General features: G+C 38.3%; 1 long non-coding RNA gene across 1 annotated transcript; it reads left to right on the forward strand.

Annotated features, from left to right (window-relative positions):
* Positions 1 to 1826: 1826 nt before the first annotated feature.
* On the forward strand, positions 1827 to 2964 carry LOC136368043 (uncharacterized). Its single transcript, XR_010744768.1, has 2 exons — positions 1827 to 1899; positions 2894 to 2964. It is a non-coding gene; the product is annotated as an uncharacterized lncRNA (long non-coding RNA).
* Positions 2965 to 10507: the final 7543 nt, after the last annotated feature.

The following is a 10507-nucleotide window of genomic DNA, read 5'->3' on the forward strand; positions in this document are numbered from 1 at the left end:
CGCCCGCTTCCCAGGCTCCCGCACGGAGGGCATGGTTACAAGGGCTTGTAGTGGGGAATGGCTTTACACTGAAAGAGAATAGGGTTACATTAGATATTGGTTAGAAATCCTTTACTTCCAGGGTGGTGAGGAAGTGAAACGTGTTGCTCAGAGAAGCTGTGGATGCCCCATCCCTGGAAGTGCTCAAGGCCAGGTTGGATGGGGCTTGGAGCAAGCTGGCCTAGTGGAAGGTGTCCCTGCCCATGACAGGGGTGTTGGAATTACACGATCTTTAAGATCCTTTCCAACGCAAGCTATTCTGTGATTCTATGCATCCCCAGCAGCTGCCGATACATCAATACTGAACTGCAGCACATCTGTATAATATAGCCTTAAAAACAGTCCATTTTCAAGCCCTCATCTCTTGACTGGGAATGACCATTCCTGCCACAGATTCGTGGTTGTTTTGGCTAAAACACGAGTGGTGATCTATGTCCTCTGTAGTAGATACTGAGGAGTTTTATTTGGTATATTCTGAAATATTCCGATCTTTATTAATATAAAGCTCTAATTGAAGCCAAAGGATTTCCAAATTTCCTAGCCTGGCTTGAAGTATCTTAGCTCCTAATGCCCCTTGCATTGAATAACATTATAATCTGTTTATATACAGATATAATGTAGGATTAAGAAAATAAAAGTGAGTGCTGGGCTTTTGGTATCTGGCATATAAGGGTAAAATTTTAAAATGCAGTTTGAGGGTTGTTTTTGATTTTGTTTTTTATGTTTTTGTTTTTTTGGGGGGTTTTTTTGTGTAGATGTTTTCCCATTATCCAAGTGGCATTTTAAAAAGCTATGAAAAACCTGTGATTGTGCAGAAAACATGGATGCTTGAGCAGAGATACCTTTAAAAATATTTAATACAGGTAAATATTTGCATGTCATTTGCATCTGCAACACTTCTGTAAAGTCAGCTCTTGTAGAGTCTCTGTGCTCATTTTCCCCAATGCGCAGCCACCTACAACAGAAATCAGATTAAGATCACCGGTTTAGTGATCTTTTTCCTAGAACCAGGTGTTGGAGGACTCTTAATCCGTGTGGGATAATCCATGTGCGAAGAGAAGGCACTGTTCTACAGGATTATTTCACTCTAATAAATTATTCAGGGCTCTTAAGTAAACATACCATTTATTGTAATGACAAGGGACTGTGTGAAACATAACACTGCCAGAGATTTCCACACTCATTTTTATTCCTTCTATGCTTCAGGCTTCCACATGACTTTTTCTACAGCCTTGGAGGGCAGCACACTTGTTTTGTCCCAGGCTTTAGAGCTCCTTTGGAAGCCAGCACAAACTGTTCTACAAACAATTCATCTGCAACAGGGTTAAGGGAAACAGTCCACTAAGCAATGGTGATACTTTCAGAAGGAGAATGGGAAAAAACATGTAAGAGATCTTCCAGTGATCACCCCTAATCCATGAGAGGACAGACATCTGGCAGACTATGTATTTAGCCTGGACCACTGTAGCTCCATGTTCTTTGTCACATGAGACTCCTCAGAAAATACTACCTCCCTTATTCTCCCTATGGCTACACTATTGTATTTTCTAAAGATTAAGAGTCAAAATGTTTGCTCACACTCGAAGATGCACTAATTTTGTACTTAACATATTATGTAGGACAGGTAATATATTCTGGTTCACACTGAAGCTGCAAAACTGGGTACTGAGAGCATACTCAGAATCCTTGGGAGAACTGCAGTGCTGCTCCTTCCTGGAAGAAGTGACTTCATAGGACCAACAGCTTCCTTTTCATATTTGCAGGATGAAATGTACAACTCAGTGGCAAGGAAACACACTGCCTGCCAGCTCTGTGACGTAACCTGTGCTCCTGAGTCCATCTTGGAAAATCTGACATGTGGTATGTTCTTGTTGGTGAGGCTAAACATGAGAGGGATTTCAAGTGCAATGTGCTAGAATGAGCATGTAATAATGACATTCATCTATCACATTCCCCTCCCCTGCCAAAGTATGCCAGGCAGTACTTGGTAGTTCAGAGTGCTGTCTAACAGATCTTTAGCTGGTGCAAAGCCTGTTTAAATCAACAGACTTTGTTAGATTTTGAGGTCAGCTCTTACTGCCGCGGCATGAGTGAAGCTCATGAACAGTACAGACTATATAGAGCATGGGAGACATGAGAGGGAGGAATAAAGCACATGGTCAAGGGACTGTTAGATGATTGACATCAAAACCAATCTGAACATGGAAAATGGCATCAGTGTCCTGAGCAGTTATTACAGCAACACAGCAAGTGACCAGGATCTTCTTTATCCAAAGGATCTTCTTTATCTTGTGCAGTATGATTCATATTCCAATATTCTAGGCTATACTTCCACTTTATACAAGACATTGGTTTAAATGGAATAGGCACACATATACATGAAAGAGAAATTAGCTAATATGATACTTGAATACTGCTGTGAACATTCATGTAGCTCCATCATATTTTTGACAGAAGACTCCTGATGGAAAAGGATACACTCTGAGGAGGCCAAGTGATACATTAAGTTCCAAGCAAAATACTTATTTTCCTCACCTGTATTATCTCCATGAATATTCTCTAAAAACACTCTAAAAAACTTAGTTCTTCTTTTGAGTCCATATAAATTTTGGGATACTTCTCAGAAAACAGAGTCCCTTGCTGTAGAACCAACATAACTTTCTGCACAGTCAATTGGAAGGAGTCTTTGGGTGTGGATACATTTTTCCCAGAGGAGGAATCCTTAGGCAAGGAAGAACAACCACATCAAAGGAGAATGTTGGGTTGGCAAAAAGAAAGCAATACCAAAAAAGAGTGCAGGAGCCTGGGAGATGTTTCACTGCCAGAATAATTAAGTCTGTTAACCCTGTTATAGGTCCTCATGAAGACCTATTTGCAGAAATGTGGGGTTACTGCTGGATTGTATTATTAAAGTATCCTCCAAAACAGACGTGTCTTATTTTCTCAATCAACCCCCTGTCTCTCTATTAAAGACACACTCAGGTGTTGATGCTGAGAAACAATTTCCTGGAGGAAATAATTCAAACTCGGCTAGCAAAACTCCCTTTCCAGGAGGAGCCATGGTAAGATTCCATGGCTGCTTGAATAGAAGCTTAAACGATGTAAATACCCATCTCTGATAAAATTACTAGTAGTGCTTTTTTTGCACTTACCTGGCAAAATTTTATATGTAGGTGCTGGGCCTCACAGATATATAATATAAAAAAAGAAGTGCTAAGAATACTAAGTGCAGGTACTGAAGTTGTGCCTTGAATTAACTGAGTAATGAATGTGGGGAGTAATGCATTTGCATTGCAGTTTCCATTCTAATTACAAATTATTTAAAATTTAAATTAAATTATGTTTAATTACAGTTATTACAAATTTAAAACATTAAATTAAAATTAAAAATTAAAGACATTACAAATTACATCCTTTTGGTAGGCAGCCACTGGATAACAAATAATGTCTCCAAACAATTGGAGAGAGAATAACGTGAGTATATAATCTGATTCTTTCCATGAGAACACAGGGCACATACCAGGCCTGATACAGTCAAACAGAGAAGTGAAAATAAAGAACAGTGTCATACAGTACAACAAAAGAAGAAGTTGTACTCTCAGAGGGTTTCCACCAGCATCTGAGATGCTTTTTCTTTTTTATGGTTTTCTTTTTTGTCAGTTACAGGTGGTGTGAGAAAAAAAGTAAACCAAAATATTTAAACATGGTGGATCAAACTCCACTCCTGTTTATTACTAAATTTATTAAAGGAGCTAGGAAATTCAGTTTAAAAATGTATAGGCTTCTGTACATTAAAAAATGTACAGACTAACTCAGTAGCCTTTCAAATGTGTTTTTTTTGCCTTCTTTCTTTGTCTTCAGTGTGTAAAATCTCCCTTTAATCAGACTTCTCAAAATTCAGTACACAGAGCAATTCATAGCGCATGGAAGACTTTTTTATTTCTTCTTTCTTTAATGTTAACATTTCTTTTTCTTGATTTTCTATAATCAGATGGGTTAGCCAACAGCTGAATTTTGATTTCTTGGTGGGGTTTGTTTCCTTTTTTTAAATTCTTGCTTCAAAATCAGGTATTACTGTACATTAGGCCAAAATCTGAAAATTACACTCTTTAGACTTGTCACTCCATTGGAACTTGATCCAGGCGCAGGGACTTTAGGCACTGTAGAAGGGTGAACTTCTTAAATTTCATCATTTTGCAATTTTGCCCACATTGACATGTCTTTACAGATGAAAAATTTTCACAGAAGTTGGTAAAAAAATAGTTTGCATAGACTGGACAGAGGGTGTCACCTCTTGTTTTGCAATAGCAGAATGACACAACGCCACCAGTGCAGTAACAGTATGGGTGAAGTTTACTCAAATTTGTCCCCATTTGCTTTTCCACCTTCTCTGAATAGAATGCTGTCAGGGCATGCGACCTCTCCTTCTTCTAATTGGCTGACAGAAAGTGTTTCCCCCGGGAAATGCTGAAAGTTGGTAAGGACTCTTTACTCCAGCCTTTTGGGATATTACTTGCTGCCAAGGAAGAATAAAAACAGGGAGATTAAATGAAGGGGTAAAGAGGATCCCAGTAAAGGGGATCTCTCCGCTCATAGAACAGGGAGCTCCTTACAGGTCCTTGAACACAGTTTGACAATGTTACTGTCCTTCTCCCTCTTTATGTACAGCATGATTTATGCGGAGAGTTGAGTTGTAACTCTCACTCAACTTCATTATGCTTGTTAGCACATGCAAGGATGTGTGCTTCAATCTTTAAACCACTCTTAATTCAACAAAAGTTACTTTTTGCCTATTGTGTCCTTGGAAGTTTCAGTGATAGAATTTGTTTTGCTCCTCAGAGCAGGAACAGGACCCTCCTATCTCCACAGAGCTCCCATCTCTGTCTTATCTCCTCCTTTGGCCAGCTCATCCTGTCTCAGTGCCAACTACACAAATCTCCATCCACAACAATAACATGGAATGCACACAGTGTATCCACAGATAGCAAACCTTAGCCCTTGCCTGACTCCTTGGTCATCGTCCTACAGAGCTGAGGGAGGAAAAGGAGGATACACACAGATATGGCTCCTGTCCTTGCAAACAAAATTCCAGGGAAAAAGGGATGACAAGTTGGCAGAAAGTCAACAGCCACGGTCAATATAACAAGCTGGCTCCTTGGCTTAAAATCCTGCAAGTGGAACTTGAAAATGAGCAAGATGAGATGAAGAAAACACAACAGGTGGTTTGTGAGTTCAGAAGGGAGAACCAAAAGCTGCAGCAAAAGAGGGTGGAAGGCTAAGGACAAAACCACATCCTGCAGCTTGAAACCGATGGAAAGAGAACCATAGACAGCTACAGCATAATTCATTCTGATACTGTACACACCAAAAGTATCTATAATGCACAATCCTACTTACCATGTGCAGCAGCTCCCAGTTGCCAGGTGCAGCATTTGCCCTTCCCTTCCAGGGACAAACTTCCACACTTTCCAGCTGAGGGTTCTGTGCAAAAAGCTACTTTAAGAACTTTAAAAGTAAGATAGTTCCTGAAGTCCTTTACTGGATTTGAGCCCACGTATGAAATTCTGTCTTACACCAATATTTATGCAATAATCTAATTTCAAGCACTGATGAATCACTTTGCAATTTACTATTTCAAGTAAATGAGGGAGTAAGAAGTTAAGATAGTGAACTTTTTTTTTACTTCTTCAAGGGGAAAAGGAATGAGAGGATCAGAATGTAAATGTTGCATAGTTTGTTACCTTCTTTCTTTCTTCAACTTTGCAGAAGCTTGCAGATAGTTTTGTCTGTGTGTCGCATGGGTTGGGAAACATTCAAAACTGGACACAATATTCTAGATACAGTCCAATGATTAAAGATGTAGAAGTCACTCACAAAGAAAACAGATCTGCTTTGTTCATTTCCCATGGCATGAATTGTTACATCTAGAAATTATTCTTCAATTATCTTATTTTTTTCTTTAACGTTAACTCTATCTTAGCCAAAGGTGGCTTTCTTACTTATTGATCACTCCACATGCAATTACATGTACATGTTACTTTACTGGCTATATTTTATTTCCCTATTGTACTTTAGGCTTAAAATAGAACTTTGCTTTCACCATATGTAACAATAATCACAATGGTAAAACCAAGAGATTGGAGGTTGTTTGGATATACTCTAACAAATACTGCTGTAGTATATGGAGTTCACTCCCTGGGCAAGAAAGATTTGGCTTATAAAATCCATGTGCACAATGACACAAATCCACCAAATAGCCAGCCTATCACTGAATTGATAGCAATAATTAACTTGCAGTGGAGAATAAAAATAGCTTTTTATCTTTTCATGTCAATGATTTTGTTTCTACTCCTCATGCAGAGGCAAGATTAAAAAAAAATCTTGTGGCTAAAAATAATCTGTATGCTTTAAGTTGTATATATTGCAAAACCATCACCCCAGCCCAAGTGTTGCATAGTCTTAAGCTGGGCAACCTTGGACAAGGCCAGAGGGAGCTCTGAGGTTCCTTTCCTGTGTACCATCACGTGGAACATATGGAATCCATAAATCTGATTAAAAAATCATGGTTAACAATGACAAATTTATCTAGACTATTTGAGTTTTCATTTGATCTTTTTCCATTTCTAAAAAAAAAAAAAAAAAAAAAAACAACAAAAAACAAAAAACAAAAAAAAACAAACAAAAAAAGAAATTATTTGGTCAACTTTGTAGAGCACAATTTTCCATATATTTCTGTGAGAGAGATCTCGAGAAAGGTATTCCTCTCCTTTTTTTCTTTCTTTAGATAAAATGCAGAATCTGTGCATGGTTGGGACAATTTTCAGCAATAGGGTAGCTAAAATTCCTTCCTGGAAAAAACTTGGGAAAGCACGAACCTTCAAAGAACCACCACAATTCAGGCAAAAATTTGGCAGATCTCATTAAGAGTTTCTGTGAACACTGCTTTTTCTCCTGTATTACCAGAAGGAGCTGAAAGAACTTCCAGGGATGAGGGTTACTGTATGACCCTTTTCTGCCTGCATCGATTTCCAATAAGTTAATTCCCCACAGTAATCATCAGTGGTGAGAAAGAAAAATGTCATCTTGACAGGTCTAAGTGGGAGATTCTCACTGAAATTATTAATAACTACCACATACAGTAACTGTATGTAATTTTGAAAAGTACTATAGCAATTAAAAGGGGAAAAAAAAAGCCCTCAAAATTCAATATCCATAAAATTATTTTTCTGACTACAAAAAGTAATGAAGAGATAAATCTTGCTACCATTTTTAAAAAAAAAAGTAATATTCCATCTTTTGATTTCAGTACATAATATGGAAGGGTACAAAATCACCAACTATAAGAGAAAAATTGTAGAGCTTTTGACAGTTTCTGAAAGCAATAAAGTTACCTTATCTGTAAGCCCCAGAAAAGTTTCAGAAAAAAATAGCAAGAAAAAGTAACAAGTTACCTTTTTGGGGTGCAGTGGAATAGGGAGTTACTTATCAAAACTATTGCATTGACCTGAACCTGAAGAGAACTGAGAAGGATGCAGTTCTTGGCATGTGGTAGCAGCTGCAAGGTGTTAACACCTAGATCAATGTCCACAGAAAAGCAACCGAGGGAAAAAAAAAAAAAACAACAACCCTCTGAACATTTCACTAACATGTAAAATTCCAGGAAAACTCGGTGTCTTGGTTTGCAATATGTAACCAAAAAAGTGTATTCTATTTTCCATCTGTTGAAACAGGTTGGGGAGCTGTTTCCTTTCTCTCTTGTATAACCCATTCCTCATAACTCCTGGGGGGAGCATGTCTTCTGTTACTGGGCCAGCTCTTAAAACCAGGTGGAGCAGTGTCTCTTATCTCTTCCAGGACCCATCCTCCCTCCAGGGGAATATTTTCTGCTAATGGGCCATCAAGGCCCACCACATGCCTGATAAAATTACATCATCTCATTGTGAGATGCTCCACCGAGTGGGAGGAGCCAACCATTCTTACCTAGATAAAAACTGAGACTCAGAAACACCAAGACTGCCTGTTTTTCCACTGGATTCTCAGAGGAAGACCAGACCCTTTTTGCCACCACTGGACCTTTCTACAGGATCATCTCTACTCCAACAGAACCACATCTGTTACTCCAGGAAGACTTTTTTGGACTGCTACCAACACCCTGACCAACAGGGTGTCAGGTTGTATTCTGACTCTGTCAGGGTTTCTAGGAACTTTGATTTGTTTGCTTGCTTGTTCTTTTTTACTACTCCATTTGTATTTTTAATATTCCTAGTAAAGAACTGTTATTCTTATTCCTGTATCTTTGCCTGAAAGCCCCTAATTGCAAAATTTATAATAATTTGGAGGGAGGGGGTTTACATTCTCCATTCCGAGAGAAGCTCCAGCTTTCCCTGGTGGACACCTGTCTTTCTAAACCAAGACATTCAGGGAGCAAGTAAGAAAGTGATCCTCCTGATTGTCTCAACAAAATTTCCTTCTACAACAGAAGCAAGCTCTCCATCCTTGTTAGACTATATTGCAACCAGCTTTTTCCTGACACATCTTGGTGTGCCATGCAAAAGGAAGCAGAAAACAGGTTAGGACTGTACATTTGGCACTGCTCCTAAAAGTGCTTGGCTGAATTAATCTCTCACAGAAGGCACTCAGTAAATAATGAAGAGGCAGTCCAGCTGATTCTTGAACCCTTGGCCATGCCAAAAGCAAGTACTGATAGCAAAAAATAAGAAGTCTCTACATAAGTAGTTATTTGCCTTTTGCTAATATCTTCAAAAAGGAAACAACACATCTTGGAGATTAATTTAAGAAGCTCAAAATGGAAATGTAAAGTAAATATTACTTATGCATCACAGACTAGGAATGCTCACCCTTTTTGTAATACATGTTATGAAACTGAAGGCATATCTTCTCATAACAGTTTTTACATGTAATTTCTAACTGAAAATCCTCCCTTAAATGCAAGGATATAATGCTCGTACGTGACTGCAATCACACTCCCAGGGGCAATGTGAACACCAGTCTTCTCAGAATTAGCATCCAACATAACAGATGTCAAAGCACAATGTCACAATAGTGACACATATTGTCAACACTTATTTTGTTAGGCCTGTGAATGAACATTTGGAGCAGCCCATGCAAAAAGAAAAAAAAAAAGGCTCTGCAGCTTGTTTCAGGTTTTCATAGAGACTTTTCTTTCAAATTGTAACTTGTTTAATATAGGTAGAATACTCAGCATAAAAAAAATGCATCCTAATAGGTTTTTAGGTGCAGCTGTAACATTGGAGTCAGCCTTGGCTTGGTGTCTGCTGATGCTAGTTAAGGTACCACAAATATTTTCAGATAAACTTTTAATTAACACTTGTATGTTGTGCCCCCACAACATACAAACCCAGTAAGAGCACCATACAGGTTAATCAGTTAGTAACATCAAGAACAGTTATCTCACATGGAAAAGCAGCACTTAAAGTACATAGTCACTGTGTAGAAGGCACAAAATGTTTCAGATCCTGCAGTGCTATATAGGAAGCCTCCTACAGCATGCCAGTATTCTTTTACTTTCCTGAGGAAAAATAATTAGCTGCTTTCCCCAGCCCCCAAAAAATAACCTCCTCCAAAACAACCAAACCACAACCAGGATAAAGACATCACCACCTGGTGAAAGACCTTTACAGAAAAAGTAACACTATACCATTGGATGGATATGATCTGACTAGAAATAAGTTTACCAGTAGCAATGAATGTTTTCCAGTGTTCATATGTACATGTCACTTTCAGTCAATACTTAACAGCATTTCAGTAATATTTCCAGCATGTGAAAATAAGATTAAGCTTAGCTAGAATGGTTACTTCTGATAATTTTTTTAGTGTAGTTTGCAGGTTCAAAATCAAATGAGTGAAAATGAAAAATGAAAGCCTCAAGACTATATTTACCATTGCCATAACAGCAAGCTGCATATGCCCAAATGACAAAGTTACCTCAAAATATAGAATGTATCTTAACACTGCTCTTGTTTCATTTTACCCTGTATGCAAATTGCTGAATAAACTGTAGGAGAAAGGAGAAAGAATGGAGGCTGGTTTGGACCTTGACATTTTTATTTTCACTGAATGTTTTGATTGAAGGCTTGGGAAAGCTCTTCATTTTAATATCCCATGTATCAGTATCATATCAATATCATTGCCTATCATGCTTTGGGAAATTTTCAATTAAATCATCAAATATTTGACTCCAAACCAGCTATTCTAGTGCAACATGGAATTATGAGATTTCAATAGCGCCTTTGTTTCAGTAGTATGCTTTATCCTTGGTCTTTCTGGAGGTATGCTAATCAACTTCCCGCAGAATCACAGAATATTCTGAGTTGGAAGGGATCCACTGTTGTCCAGAAAAAATTGGACTCGTTACCTGGTGTGCAATAAGCCAATAATCATACACTTGAGAGAGACATTGATAATTTTTTTCAGAGTTGCTCCAGCC

The sequence above is a fragment of the Sylvia atricapilla genome, chromosome 1 (genome assembly GCF_009819655.1).
Source record: "Sylvia atricapilla isolate bSylAtr1 chromosome 1, bSylAtr1.pri, whole genome shotgun sequence".
NCBI lineage: Eukaryota > Metazoa > Chordata > Aves > Passeriformes > Sylviidae > Sylvia > Sylvia atricapilla.